We start from the raw sequence: 16,722 nt of genomic DNA, 5'->3' as shown, positions 1-16,722 counted from the left end.
AAGAAACAATAGCTCATCAATAAAGAGTCCTCAAGGGATTCACATAACAATTTTTTTTTGTCTTTTTTTTCCAGGGGACACACCTGAGGGAGATGGAAGTTCCCAGGCTAGGGGTCAAATCATAGCTTAGCAGCCAGCCACAGCCATAGCAACACCAGATCTGAGCCAGGTCTGTGACCCACCTCACAGCTCAAGGCAACGCCAGATCCTTAACCCACTGATCGAGGCCAGGGATTGAACCTGCGTCCTCATGGATGCTAGTCAGGTTTGTTACTGTTGAGCCACGACGGGAACTCCCCACATAACAATCTGATGTTGGTCTTTGAGTTTTGCAGGGACTAAGGCACCCACCTGTGGAGATGGAATAATGCTCCATGCTCTCATGATTTCAATGAAAGCTTGGACTCTGTCGACCTTTGCCTCAATTCTATGATGAATTTTCCTCTGCTCAAGGCCCTTCATGAACATGCATATACCCTTAGCTTGCCCCAAACTTCCCTAGTTCTGCTATTTGGGAAGACACTGCTTTGGGAAAGATCCTGGTGTTCTCTTTACTTGCTGCAAATAATAAATCCTTCCTTCTGTTATTTAGCTTGGTTGTGTCTTTTGGCTCAATACCCACCAAGAGGCAAACCAGCTTTCTGGGTAACAAAAGGACAAATAACATCTGGTAATGTGATATATACAATGTAACATTATTATATTGTGCTATCATCTGATCGTCAAGTTATCTTACAGAAAATTTTATTTTAATAACTTGAATTATACTATGGATAAGCATGTTGAGCATAGGCTTATGGAAAATCAATATTCAGATATAAGTTTCTGGGACTAATAATGTGTGGCTGAAGAAATAAATTGATGTTTGCATTAGCAAATTGCAGTGACATGGATACTATAAATACAAGATGCCTAATGATAAATAAAAAGTTTTTCAGTGGGTAGAGACTGCATATATCAAGTACCCTGAATGTGTTTGGCAATTACTTTATGAAGTTTAAGCTTTTTAAAAAATATAAAACTGTACTCAGAACATTATTTTCATGATTCTGTACCAAATAAGTAACAAGTGGAGTTCCCATTGTGGCTCAGCAGTAATGAACCTTACTAGTATCCATGAGGATGTGGTTTTGATCCCGTGCCTCACTCAGTGGGTTAAGGATCCGGGGTTGCTGTGAGCAGTGGTGTAGGTCATAGATGCGGCTCAGACTTGATGCGATGGCTGCAGCTTTGATTCCACTCCTAGCCTGGGAACCTCCATAAGCCATGGGTGCAGCCCTAGAAAGAAAGAAAGAAAGAAAAAAAGTAACTGGTTTTAATAGGTCTTTAAACCTACTTTATTTATTTATTTATTTATTTATTTATTTATCTATCTATCTATCTATCTATCTATTTATTTAGGACTGCGCCTGCAGCATATGAAGGTTCCCAGGCTAGGGGTCGAATCAGAGCTGTAGCCACTGGCCTACACCACAGCCACAGCAACGTGGGATCCGAGCCTCCTTCGACCTACCACAGCTCATGGCAACACCAGATCCTTAACCCACTGAGAGAGGCCAGGGCTTGAACCTGTGTCCTCATGGATACTAGTCAGATTCGTTTCTGCTGAACCACAATGGGAACTCCTGAACCTACTTTAAATGTAGATGTAGCAATTTTAAAAACTGCAACTCCCACAAGAGATGTATCCAGTGTGACTGTCAATAATTTACTGATTACTCTGCATATAAAATTCCATCAGAATTATCTTTCTAAATATTCTTTGTGTTTTATCCCAATGACAACTTTTTATAATTTTAACCAGGATAACTGACAACTGCAGCATAACTAAAACCTATATTTGATCTTTTTCCCTGGTTCTAAGCACAGAGCTTCAAAAACCCTGGAAATTTCCTGAGTATAGGAGTGTTTTTGTTATGCTAAGGAGGTGACTCAAGACAAAGCCCATAAAAGCTTCAGGATGAATGCTAGTCACCAGAAAGACCATCCACAGGATTGGAAGGTTGGGACTTTAGGCCGGCCCAACCTTCAGGAGATAAAAAGTAGGCTTGAACATTCAACTATTCAGATTGTCCTCCAGTTTAATTAATCTTGTCTATTATGTAATGAAACTGTCTGGACATCAAGGCCCAGGGGAGCTTCCTTGTTGGTCAACATACAGATATAGTGGTGGCACACCCTGACTCCACAGGGTCAGATCCTGCACTCCAGACATCCAGACCTTGCTCTATGTTTCTCTTCATCTGACTGTTCATTTGTACCTTTTACATATAAATGGTCATCATAAAAACAACACTTCTTGAGTTCTATGAGTTACTCTAGTGAATTACTGAACCTGAGGCAGTTGTGGGAAGCCCTACCAAAATTTATTGTAGGCCAGGCATAAAGAAGTATGGGTGTTTTAGTGACACCCAAAACTTGCAACTGGCATCTAATGTAGGGTTAGCCTAGTAGTTTAGGACTTCGTCCTAAACCTGTAACGTCTGACTCTAACTCTGGGGAACTTGTGTCCAAATTGAACTGAATTGAATTGCAAGTTACCAATTTGGTGTCAGAGAATTAGTTTTGGAACATAGCAACAACAATTTTAGTTTAAGAATTGTAAACTTTTGGATTTATTTCCATCCTGCCCCCTGCAATATGTAAACGAACAACTTAAATAGTCTTTAAAGAAAATACATCAGAGTGATGCAGAGCTAGTTGCTTTTTCTAAATGTATTTTCATCTTAAATAACAAAACAAATAAATAACGGCAATAATTAATACACCTGCAGAATGCATAGGGCATGAGAATAAAAGCCATTGTATTCAATGCTCTTTATTACAATAATTTTTTATAGGTAAAATTTGAAGCCCAGTAGACTTTGATTTAATGGAAAAGCAAAAGCTAAAATGCCAAATACCCAAGACATTAGGACTTTAAAATATAAAATATATTGCAGTTGGAACTTTCTGTTTCACTAATGTCTTTGTGAAAGTGTCTTTGTTAACTATATGGTGTTAATTCTTCCATTTAAAATAGAATTTACATTAAATCCTAGATAAAAATCATTCTGCTAATTTTTGTTTTGCAATAAAAGAGGCACTGCCATGAAAAAGTTTGGATTCAAATTATAGAGCCCTAATATACAAGACTATACCAAGAGTTAAAAATCTTTGTAAACATTGGTGAATGCCACATGTTTTAAAGAATTATCAGTTTAGAGACTGATGAGAAACAGATGATGTACACAGTAAAGTTGCCACAAGGGCTAAGTAAAAGTCCTGGCCACTATTTTTACCAACATGTAATAGCCAATAGCCTAAGATTTTTGCTAAACTTACTTACTAAAAACTGAGGGAGAAAGAGAGTCACTCATAAAGAAGAAATGCTAAAGATTCAGGGAAAATGTCAGTTTCTTTATGATACAGCGCATTTCACAATTAAAATAATTCATCTGGTGGTAAAACCTGAAAAATACATTTTCCAGCACACCTATCCACTTATCATAGTATAGGAAAATAAGTGGATTTCAATTTGGTGATTTAACCTATAGCTTTAAATCTTTAATAAACAAACTTGAAATTCCAAACTTTAATAATGAAAAGGCCATAACTGAAATGATGTCAACCCTGGATATGAATCTCTTACCAACATGATGAAAGCCCCACTTGTAGAGCTGCACTTCTGGTCAGCAGCTGCATTTTTGTTTTAATAAAAGGAGAAAGGGTGCCAGCACACCAGTGCGATCCAAGACATGGTTGCTACATAAGCAGTAGGATTAATTGCTTTTCCAGAAAGCTGAAGTAAGCTCTCCTTCCACTGTCCCATCAGGATCAGCTTCCATAAAATGAGTGTAATAAGATAATGTATTACATACGCCAGTAACCCCTACCAGCAGTATTCAGCTGAACAAAGTCATCCATATTTATATCAATCAATAAAAACTTCATTGCTACATATATTTCAGACATCACATTTTAGCTATGTCCTTTAGGTAGAGATAAGGTAGGCTATAAAGAAGCAAAGTGTATTTCCTTACTCTCTGAAGGTCTGGCTGTCTATCTCTAATATCTTCCTTGGCTAATGAGATGAGGAAAAAGAAACATGTATCAATGATTTTGTAAAAAGATCTCTATGCATATGAAGGATCTGATTCACAAATATAAGAACAACAGACATTTTAATTGGCACCAAAATGGTCATACTAATCATAATCAATAGATTTCACAACTGATAAGATATGGAGACATCATTTGATTATACCATATGTAGCCTTAAGAAGGTACATTTAGGTTGTGATGTACACTGATAACTTCATAGGCTTGTACTATCCATTTGGAAGTGAACATAAAGGAGAAAATTATTTCTAAATTTAAGAAAAGCACAGAAGGAAGCATGACAAAGGTCATACTCCAGCCAGAAAAAGAACTCTTTTCTTCTGATTCCATAGTCAGCTATCCACTAAATCATTTGGATTTCCAGACCACAACCTAAATGTACCTTCTGATGGCTATATATGGGATAATCAAACGATCTCCCCAAAAGCCATTAATCATTTTGGAAACTACTGGAGAGCCTAAAAAACCATAGATTTAAGTTTGCTTCATAGGTACAAAAGAGACTATTTTTAAAATTCTAGCCTATTTATGAAAATGACACAATATACTATATTCTTTCCTTGGAGTTATTTTTTTAAAGAAGGAAAATGGGTCTTTCTCTTTAGGAAAGCACATGGATTGTTGTCATTTAATGAAATCTAAACCATCCCAAGAAAACCTCTTTTCTCAAATGGATGACATTTGCTGAAATGATATGAGAATAAGTTGGGTCTCTGCTTCAAATCTGGGCCAGAAATAAAAATAATGATATTAAACTAAAAATGTTTAATCTTTCATGCCTTCTCAGTGTGTGTGTGTGTGTGTGTGTGTGTGTGTAGCACTGAAAATAGGCAAGAACAGAAATCTCTACTTTTACTCAGAAATATTTCACGACAGCTTTAGGAACAACAATATTCTTTTTAAAGCAAGCTATCAGTTGCTTAAGATATTTTAACAATATCAACCCAGCATTTTCTAAATTCTTAATAATTTTTTTTTTGTTGTAGCCTTTACCTATACCGAGAAAAAACACAATACTATCATCCTCTATTATGATGTCTCTGATGATTTCCAAATGTTTCTCTGCTATGTAGCAGAAGTATATGATTTCTGATCCAGATGCTTTAAAAAGCAATTCTAACAAAGAAACTTAATCTGAGCTGAACTTGGCACAGATTCTAAAAACCTATAAGATGATGTTTTGGAAGCTGCTCAAACAAAAGCTGAAACAGAAGTATGCATCCACAATCATGTACTCCTGGCTGGTAGTAATAAAGGGAGGATACAGACTTTTTCCATAAGTGTGGGTGAATTGAAGCTAATGCTTATAAAATACAAAGTACCAAAACAGTATTTGAGATTGCTGTTTCTTTCTTTCAGAGCCAAAATACCCATTTAATTCACAAGAAGATATACATCAAATGAAACAAAGATTATACTTACTTTTTTGAAAACTATTCAAGAGCTTTGGTGCCCATAAAAAGTAAGGAATTATTCTTTGCTATATATGCAACAAAATTATAGCATGATAATCTACAAATATTAACATAGAGAGATGAGGGCACTATGAGCCAGTTTCTTCCAGTGAATATAGAAGAAGTTGGGTACAATAATTCTGAGACTTTTTTGGAGTCCCAGAAGGTGAAGAAAGGGAGAACAGGACAGAAGAAATATTTGAAGAGATAATGTCAGAGAATTTTCCAGAATTCACAAAAGATGTGAAGCCACACATACCGGAAGTGCTAATACCCCAGGAACAATAAATACAAAGAAAAGTGTGCTAGAAATATCATAGACCAAAGTCAAAGGAAAAATCTTATAAGTAGCTGGAGGAAAGGATGGACATATGACATTCCAAAGAAAACAATGGAAGTCAGAAGACAATAGATTGTTATTTCCAAAATGGTTACAGAAAATAATTACAACATAGAATTCTATAACTAGCAAAAGCATCCCTTAAAATGAATGTGAGAGAAGAGAACTTTTAGACAACAAAATTTGAAAGAATTCATCACTGCCAAACAAACACTGAAATACAAGTATATAAAATATAATTAAAATACAATTACAAAACTTGACCTCGTACTGTGAGACCTTATTAAGCACACTGATTAGTTCCAAGAGACATTTTTGTTATATTCTTTATCATTTTCTACACAGATGATTGTGTTGTCTGTGGATAAAAACATTTTTACATGTTTCTTTATGGTCTATATGCTTTATTTTCTTTCTCCTTCATTGCACTGGCCAGGGTATCCAGTACAATGCTGAACAGAAGTGGTGAGAGTAGATATTCTTATTTTGTTCCTGTTGTTAGAGAAAAGTACTTAATTTTTCACCATAATTAAGTTTATTGCTGGGTGAAGTTACTACTATTATTATTAAAAACTATTTTTATAGCAGTTTTAGAGTCACAGCACAATTGAGAGGAAGGAACAGAGATTTTCATTATACCTCCTGCCCCTACACATGCATAGCTTCTCTCATTATCAGCAATACTCACCAGAGTGGTACATTTGTTACCACTGATGAATCTATAATGACAACATAATGACATGTATCCTTCACCATAACATCACCAGAGTATTTTCATTGCCCTAAAAATCCTCTTGCTCTGTTTATTTATCTGTCTCATCCCAACTCTGACAACCACACTGATTGTTTTACTGTATCCATAGTTTTGCCTTTTCCAGAATGTAATATGTAGCATTTCCAGATTGGCTTCTTATACTTAGTAATATGCATTTATGTTTTCTCCATGTCTTTCTACGGCTTGCTAGCTCATTTTTCTCTGGTGCTGAATAATATTCCATTATAATATTCCATTGACTGGATGTATCACAATTTATGTAACAATTCACCTACTAAAGGATTTCCTTCAGTATCTTTCTTTGTTGTCTCTTCATTGATGCCAAGTTCTGGCAATTATGAGTAAAACTACATTCTGGAGCAGAATTTATGTGGACTAAAATTTCAACTCCTTTAAGTAAAAAACAAGCAGGACAATTGCTGGATTATACGGTAAGAGTATATTTAATTTTGTAAAAAATTGCCAAACTGTCTTCTAAAGTGGCTGCGCAAATTTGCATTCCACCAGCAATGAATTAAGTTCCTATTGCTCCACATCTTCACAGTTGGTGTTGTCAGTGTTCCTGATTTTGGCCATTTTGATAGGTGTGTGGTGGGATCTCATTGTTTTAATATTCATTGATATAGGATGTTCAATAACTTTCTATATGCTTTCTTGCCACCTGTATATCTTCTCTGGTGAGGTGTTTGTTAAGGTCTTTGGCCTATTTTAAAATTGGGTTGTTTTTCTTCTTAAGTTTTAAGAGTTCCTTGTATATTTTGGATAACATCCTTTATCAGATGTGGGTTTTTTTGAGAAAATATTTTATATGAGGCTATAACTTGTCCTCTCATTCTCTTGACATTGTCTTTCACAGAACATAAGTTTGTTTGTTTTTTTTTCTTTTTGCCTTTTCTAGGGCCGCTCCTGCAGCATATGGAGGTTCCTAGGCTAGGGGTTGAATCGGAGCTGTAGCCGCTGGCTTATGCCACAGCCACAGCAATGCCAGATCCGAACCTTCTCTGCGACCTACACCACAGCTCACAGCAATGCCAGATCCTTAACCCACTGAGCAAGACCAGGGGTCGAACCTGCAACCTCATGGTTCCTAGTCAGATTCATTAACCACTAAGCCGTGACGGGAACTCCCATAAGTTTTTATTTTAATGAAGCCTGGCTTATCAATTATTTCTTTCATGTTATTGCATCAAAAATATCATCACTAGGAGTTCCTGTTGTGCCTTAGCTGAAGTGAACCTGGCTAGTATCCATGAGGATGAGGGTTTAATCTCTGGCCCCTCGCTCAGTGGGTTAAGGATCCTGTGGTGCTGTGAGTTGTGGTGTAGGTCGCAGATACAGCTTGGATCCCACGTTGCTGTGGCTATAGAATAGGTCGGTGGCTGCAGCACCGATTTGACCTCTAGCCTGGGAACTTCCATGTGCCACAAGTGCATCCCTAAAAAGCAAACATATATAAATATATCTCATCACTATACCTGAGGTCCTCTAGGTTTTCTCTTATGTTATCTTCTAGAAGTTTTATACTTTAGTATCTTATGTTTAGGTCTGTGATCCATTTTGACTTAATTTTTGTGAAGGATATAAGGACTGTGTCCAGATTCAAGAATGGTTCAACACATGCAAATCAATCAATGTGATACACAACATTAAATTAATGAAAGATAAAAATCATATGATCATCTCAATAGAAGCCAAAAAAAGTATTTGACAAAATTCAATATTCTTTTATGATAAAAACTCAACAAAATAAGGTGTAGGCCTATACTTCAACAAAATGATGGCCATATATGACAAGCCTGCATCTACTATCATACACAATGGTGATAATCTGAAAAATTTTCCTTTAAGATCAGGAAAAAGACAAAGATACTCGCTCTCATCTCTAATATTCAGCATAGTACTATAACTTCTAGCCAGAACAATTAGGCAGGAAAAAGAAATAAAAGGTATCCAAATTGGGAAAGAATAAGCAAAATTGCTCTGTTAGCCAATGACATGACCTTCTATATAAAAACCCTAATGTCTCCATCAAAAAACTGTTAGGGAGTTCCTGTTGTGGTGCAGTGGGTTAATTATCTGGCTTATCTCTGTGGTATTGCCAGTTTGATCCTTGGCCCAATGCAGTGGATTAAGGATCCACTGTTGCTGCATCTGTGGCATAGATTGAGGATGCAGCTCCAATTGGATCCCTGCTCTGAAAACTTCCAGATGCTGCTGGTGCAGCCAAAAAGAAAAAAAAAACTGTTATTTAATTAATTTATTTTTTTTATCTTATTATTATTATTTTTTTTTTTTGCTATTTCTTGGGCCGCTCCCATGGCATATGGAGGTTCCCAGGCTAGGGGTCGAATCGGAGCTGTAGCCACCGGCCTACGCCAGAGCCACAGCAACATGGGATCCGAGCCGCGTCTGCAACCTACACCACAGCTCACGGCAACGCCGGATCGTTAACCCACTGGGCAAGGGCAGGGACTGAACCCGCAACCTCATGGTTCCTAGTCGGATTCATTAACCACTGCGCCACGGCGGGAACTCCTGTTAGAACTAATAAATAAATTCAGCAAAATTATAGGACACAAAATCAACATAAAAGAATCACTTGTATTTCTATACACAAAAAATGTACTATCCAAAAAAGAAATTAAGAAAACATTGCCAAAAAGTAGTTGCAAATAATGCAACCAACAAGGGCTTAATCGATAAGATATATAAACAACTGATGCAACAACAAAAAAAACAACCAGTTGAAAATGGGAAGAAACCCTAAATAGACATTTCCCTAAAAAAGACATACAGATGGCCAGTAGGCACAAGAAAAGATGCTCAACATCACTAATTATTAGAGAAATGCAAGTCAAAACTACAACAAGGTACCATCTCACACCAATCAGAATGGCCATCATTAATAAGACTACAAATAATAAATGCCAGAGAGAGTGTGAAAGAAAAGGGACCCTCCTACACTGTTGTTGGGAATGGAAATTGGTACAACCACTATGGAAAACAGTATGGGGTTCCTCAGAAAACTAAATATAGAACTACCATATGATCCAGCAATCTCACTCTTGGGCATATATCCAGTCAAAGCTATAATTCAAAAAGATACATGCACCTCTATGACTGCAGCACTGTTCACAATAGTTGAGACATGGAAACAACCTAAATGTCCTTTGACAAAATGAATGGATTAAGAAGATGTGGTACAGATATACAATGGAATACTACTCAGCCATAAAAAGGAATGAAATAATGCCATTTGCAGCAACATGGAGGCAACTAGAGATTATCATACTAAGTGAAGTAAGTCAGAAAGACAAATGCCATATGATATCATTTATATGTGGAATCTAAAATAAGGCACAGGAGTTCTCGTCATGGCTCAGCAGTTAACAAATTCAACTAGCATCCATGAGGATGCATGTTTAATCCCTGGCCTTGCTCAGTGGGTTAAGGATCTGGTGTTGCTGTGAGCTCTGGTGTAGGTCACAGATGCGGCTCAGATCCTGTGTTGCTGTGGCTGTGGTGTAGGCTGGCAGCTACAGCTCCGATTTGACCCCTAGCCTGGGAAGCTCCATGTGCCGTGGGTGTGGCCCTAAAAAAGCAAAAAAAATAAAAAAATAAAATAAAATATGGCACAAATTAACCTATCTACAAAACAGAAACAGATTCACAGACATAGAGAACAGACTTGTGATTGCCAAGAGGGAGGGGAGAGGGAGTGGGATGGACTGGTAGTTTGCAGCTAGTAGATGCAAAGTATTACATTTACAATGAATAAGCAATAAGGTCCTACTGTATAGCATAGGGAACTGTATCCAGTATGTTGGGATAGACCATAATGGAAGATAATGTAAGAAAAGGAATGTACATATGTATGACTGGGTCACTCCGCTGTACAGCAGAAATTGGCACAACACTGTAAATCAAGTATACTCTAATTTTAAAAATGTAAAAAAAAATTCCCATTTATAGCAGCATCAAAAGATAAAATACTTAAGAAGAAACTTAACCAAGGACTGAAAGATCTTTACATAGAAAACTATAAAATATTAATGAATGAAATTGAATAAGACCCAAATAAGCAGAGAGATAACTGTATGTGGATTAGGAGAGTAATTATTATTAAAATTTCCATACTATCTAAATTTATCTACAAGTTTATGCAGTTCCCATAAAAACTCCAATGGCATTTTTAAGCAGAAATACAAAAAATTATCCTAAAGTTCACATGGACCCCAAAGAGACAAAGAAATGTTAAGAAAGAAAAACAAAACTGAAAGCATCACACTTCCTGATTGTAAACTATATTGTGAATCTGTAGTAATCAAAATAGCATGGTACTAGCATAAAATCAGACACAGAGGCCAATGGAACAGAATGGAGATCTCAGAAGTAAACCCATGCATATAGTCAACTCATTCTTTGACAAAGGAGCCAAGAATACACAATGGGGAAAGGATAGCCTCTCCAGGAAATAATGTTGGGAAAACTGGATTTCCACCTGCAAAAGGATAAAACTGGATCTTTATTTACATCATACATGAAAATCAACTCAAAATGGATGAAAGATCCAAATGTATGACCCAAAACTGCAGAAGTCCTAGAAGAAAACATAGGAGAAAATCTCCTTGACATTAGTCGTGGCAATGAGTTTTTGGATATGACACCAAAAGCACAGGCAATAAAGCAAAAATAAATATCATCCAGCTAAAAAGCTTCTGCATAGCAAGGAAAACAATCATCAGAGTGAAGAGACAACCAATGGGCACAGCTCCCCCCCAAAAGAGAGAGAGAGATAACAAGTGTTGGAGAGGTTGTAGAGAAAAGGGAACCCCTTGTATATTATAATGAAAATGTTGACTTGGTATAGCCAGTATGGAAGTTCCTTAAATTAAAAATAGAACTACCATGTGATCGAGTAATCCCACTTCTGGGTATAAATCTAAAGGAAATGAAATCACTGTCTTGAAGAAATGTGCACACTCTCAAGTTTGTTGCAATATTACTTACAATAGCCAAGATATGAAAACAATCTAAGGGTTGTCAATGAATGAATGGATAAAGGAAATGTGGCATATGTGTATATGTGTGTATATATACATATTTTTCAAATGTGATATAAAATATCATTCAGTCTAAAAAAGAAAGAAATTCTGCCATTTGCAACAACATGGATGAACCTAAAGGGCACCATTAAGCTGAGTGAAATCAGACAGGTGTGAAAGACAAATACTTATAGGTGGAATCTAAAAAAATCTATTGAATCATAGAGTAAAATGGTGGTTATCAGGAGTGAGCAGGGGGAAGTGAGGAAAACGGAGGGATGTTGATCAAAGGGCAGATCCTTTAAGTTATAAGGTAAATTCTAGAGACCTAATGTACAACATACTGACTACGGCTAATAATAACATAGTGTATACTTGAAATTAGCTAAGAGAATGGATCTTCTTCTTCTTCTTCTTTTTTTTTTTTTTTTTTTTGCTTTTTAGGGCCGCACCTGCGGCATATGGAAGTTCCCAGGCTAGGGATTGAATCAGAGCTACAGCTGCCAGCCTATAGCACAGCCACAGCAACGCAGGATCCGAGCTGTGTCTATGACCTACACCACAGCTCACAGCAATGCTGGATCCTTAACTCCCTGAGCAAAGCCAGGGATCGAACCCACATCCTCAAGGATCCTAGTCGGGTTCATTAACTGCTGAGCCACGAAAGGAACTCCAAGAGAGTAGATCTTACTAGTTACAAAAAGGTAACTATGTGAGGTGATGGATATATTAATTAGGTTGATGACAGTAATCATTTCACAATGTATCAAATATCAAAATATTGTGTTGTACATCTTAAATATATACAATTTTTATTTGTCAGTTATACTTCAGTGGAGCTGGAAAAAATCTCAGATGCACTATAAATCTAAATGAAAGGAGTAAAAAACACAAGTACTAGATAATTTTTTAAAGTGAATATTTTCATTCAAATAGATACAATCAAAATAAATTTTACAGCCTATAGTAATTGCTTTACTTATAAAATGACAATAACTCACTTTTAATATAATTCGCAATTTATGAATTTGAGAGGATTCGATTTCTTGAAAATATATACAGTAATAGATGTTATTTCCTAAAACTCACTGGTCATAAAATATGAAAGACAATCATCTAATTCCATCTACTCAAAACATTTAAAGCAGATTATAAAGCTAAGTCCACCTGAACCCTTCAAGGGTGAGGATGTGAGGATTTATTTCAAAGGCTGCAATAATTTCATTTGTGGCCAAGTCTCAGCTCCAGGAGCAGACAGATTACCAAAGACGTTCCGAGATCAGTATGAAGCACAGTCTACATAAACCAATTATTATGAAATTGTCAGATCACAGATGACAGCCAATTTCATGCACTTCATAGCCACTGAATTTATGTAATCACAACAGTAATGGAAACTGAACAAGAAAGATGTCATTACATATAACTCATTTGGGAAATCAAAATCTTAGATATTTTACAAATAAAATTCTGTGGGTCAACAAATAAAATTTTAAGAAAAATACACTGTAGGAAAATGTATTTATAAACATACTGTTTAAAGATTATACTTTCATGAGTTTTGTTTTGTTTTTTGCTTATTTCTATCTCATAGATTCATTTTAAGAGAAAACTAACATGTAAGTTTTAACTAAATCATTTCATTAATAAAAGTGGGTGATAAAATATATCAAGGTAGAAGAGAAATGCTTATAAATTTCTCACTTTTGTGCTACTTTTAACCCATGGATTGTGAATAGTGTTCTATAATGTATACAACACAGTTTAATAAACATAATTAGCAATTATTTCATGCATCCTTCAATATAAAAGCCTGTTACAAACTAAGGAATTCACACCAGCTTTCCCTAAGACTGTTATTTATAGTATGTTTACAATAATAAGACCCAATCTGTTAGAAAACAAGTAAAGGACAAATTAATAAGGTCATCATTTTGGTCTAATGATGCTTAATGCAGTTTTAGCAATCTGCTCAAGACAAAAGGTGGCCACTCAGACATAGCCAATTATGCATTTGTGTGGCAGATGAAATCTTTAATGATGAACCTGATTAACATTCAATAATAAACGTACAGGCTGAGAAAATGACCAAGCTACCGCCTGCAAACATCAACTAAGGCTTTGTTCAGATTGAGGTCAGACTGGTATTCCAGAAAGGCGCATTAAGATAAAAGTTTATCAAATGTGTTAACATGGATCCCCCTAAAAAAACACAAAATCCCTATTACACAAAGGTCACCCTTTTAACAGCTGACTTGTCTGATCAGTCAGTAAAATAATAGACCAAACTTCTTTATGAGTTGCATGTATTTAATTTTTTAGAGAAGTTTCAAATCAATTTGATTTGCTCTCCAAACACTGAAAACATGAGAAAATCATGCCATAGGAGATTTAGCAGTCCCACTGCTTAAGTTTTTCTACCAATGATCCTTTCTGAGCAACTTGAAGGGATTCTCTTTCACTCAGACTTATATTCCTAAAATGCCTTGGATCCAATAGGATTTGATAATTGCTTCTTATCTAAATAAGCATTAATTAATAAAATATGAAAGAGGTTAGATGAAGATGTCACAAATTGTATTTTTAAAAATGCTTTATTCAAGAATAGCATACCTAAAGTACGCAAATGATAAACACTCCCAGGATTTTCACAAAGTGAGCACATCCATTGACCAATAACAAGATTTAAAAAACTAACCATCAAGAAACAGCATCCCGAGTTCCTGCTGTGGAACTGGCAGCATCTCTGCAGGTTCAATTCCCCACCTGGCACACCGGGTTAAAGGATCCAGAATTACTGCAGCTCAGGCATAGATCACAACTGTCGCTCGGATCTGATCCCTGGCCCCGGAACTCCACATGCCACTTTCTCCATATGAAGAAAAAAAAAAGGAAGAAATAGAATCCTAAGAGTTCCCTGGTGGCTCAACAGGGTAAGGATCCAGTGTTGTCACTGCTGTGGCTCTGGTTATAACTGTGGCTTGGGTTTGATCCCTGGCTTGGGAATGTCTGCATGCTGTGGGCATGGCAAAAAAGGCGGGGGGGGGGGGAAAGAAAAGAAAAGAAACAGCACCCCAAAGGGCCCTTCTAGATCTCTTCCTTCTAGCCCACTAACCTGACTTTAAACATCATACATTAATTTGGCCCGATTTTGAACTTGTGTCTGGCTTTTTTTTTTTTTTTTTTGTCTTTTTGCTATTTCTTTGGGCCGCTCCCACGGCATATGGAGGTTCCCAGGCTAGGGGTCGAATCGGAGCTGTAGCCACTGGCCTACACCAGAGCCACAGCAACGCGGGATCCGAGCCGCGTCTGCAACCTACACCACAGCTCACGGCAACGCCGGATCGTTAACCCACTGAGCAAGGGCAGGGACCGAACCCGCAACCTCATGGTTCCTAGTCAGATTCATTAACCACTGCACCACCACGGGAACTCCGTGTCTGGCTTTTTATCTCAACATTACGTCGTGAAATTCCTTAATGTTTTTGAGCATGGTTATAGTTCAGTCAGTTTGTGCAAATATACCACAATGTGTGTGTGTGTATAAAATACTCGTACTGATAAATTTTTTATTATTTATTCTATTATTATTGCCACTTTATAGCTATAATGAATTGTGCAGCTACGAATAATCTTGTACATGTCTTTTGGTGAACATATATATGCAGATATCTAAAAGTATTGCTGGGGCTTAGGATATAAATATATTCAATTTTATTATACACTCTGAAACAGTTTTCCAAAATGGTTATACCAATTCAGATTCCCATTAACAGTCATGAGAATCTGGCTGTTCTACACTCTTGCCAATCCTTAGCATTTTCTGCCTTCATTTAAGCCATTCTAGTCGGCATATAGTAGTGCATTATGGTTTTAATTTGCATTTGCCTGATAATGAGGTTCACATATTTATCGGCCATATGAATACCCTCTTTTCATGAATTACCCATTCAAATCTTTCATCTACATTTTTGCCTTCCAAGCCAAACTGCAACATCTCCTGAAAGTGGTTATTTCATGTAAATAAGATTTGAGTTTTTATTTTATTTTTAAAATATGAAAGGAATTGAAACATATCACCATGTTTAAGTTTCTGAGCTTATAGTAAAACTGAAAAACAACCAAAAATCACTATTGAAGTAAGCTGGAGAACCAACTCATTATAATAATTATGGAAAAGGAAGATATCAAGTATTTATCCTGACTTTCCTATCTATTTATTTATTTACTTATTTATTTTTGTCTTTTTTTTTTAGGGCCGTACCCACGGCATATGGAGGTTCCCAGGCTGGGCATTGAATCAGAGCTGTAGCTGCTGGCCTACACCACAGCCACAGCAATGCCAGATCTGAGCCGTGTCTGCCTGCAGCCTACACCACAGCTCACAGCAATGCCAGATCATTAACCCATTAAGCAAGATCAGGGATCAAACCTGTGTCCTCATGGATGCTAGTCAGATTTGTTTCTGCTAAGCCATGATGGGAACTTCCTGACATTCTTATTTAAAACTATACCTCTAGTAACTAAATAGCACATGGGGAGAAATTCTTCCTAAAAGTACTCTGTATAATAACTGAATAAGGGATGATATTATTGGAATATCACTATTTTGCAATCCCTAATGAATTAGTGGCCCTAGATGTTGAATATCAATGGCTATTAACATCAAAAGAGAGATACACAGGCATATATTTCTTGATGGAAGAATACAATACCACTTATGAAGTAGATTCTGGGGGAAAAAATTACTAGTTATACTAAAAGGCAAAACAATTTTTTTGAAGATACAAAGCATCAAAATCAGATTCAGATATGGCAGAGATATTGATATTATCATACTGGGAAATTAAAACATATATAATAAATAAGCTAATAATGGAAAAAGTGGACAGCATGCAAGAATGGATAGATAATGTAAGCAGAGAAATGGAAATTCTAAAAAATAACCTAAAGCAAAAGCTAGAAGTTAAAAACATTGTAATAAAAATACAATGATGGGGAGTTCCC

The sequence above is a fragment of the Phacochoerus africanus genome, chromosome 14, assembly GCF_016906955.1.
Source record: "Phacochoerus africanus isolate WHEZ1 chromosome 14, ROS_Pafr_v1, whole genome shotgun sequence".
Lineage (NCBI taxonomy): Eukaryota > Metazoa > Chordata > Mammalia > Artiodactyla > Suidae > Phacochoerus > Phacochoerus africanus.
Note: the sequence above shows the minus strand (reverse complement) of the source record.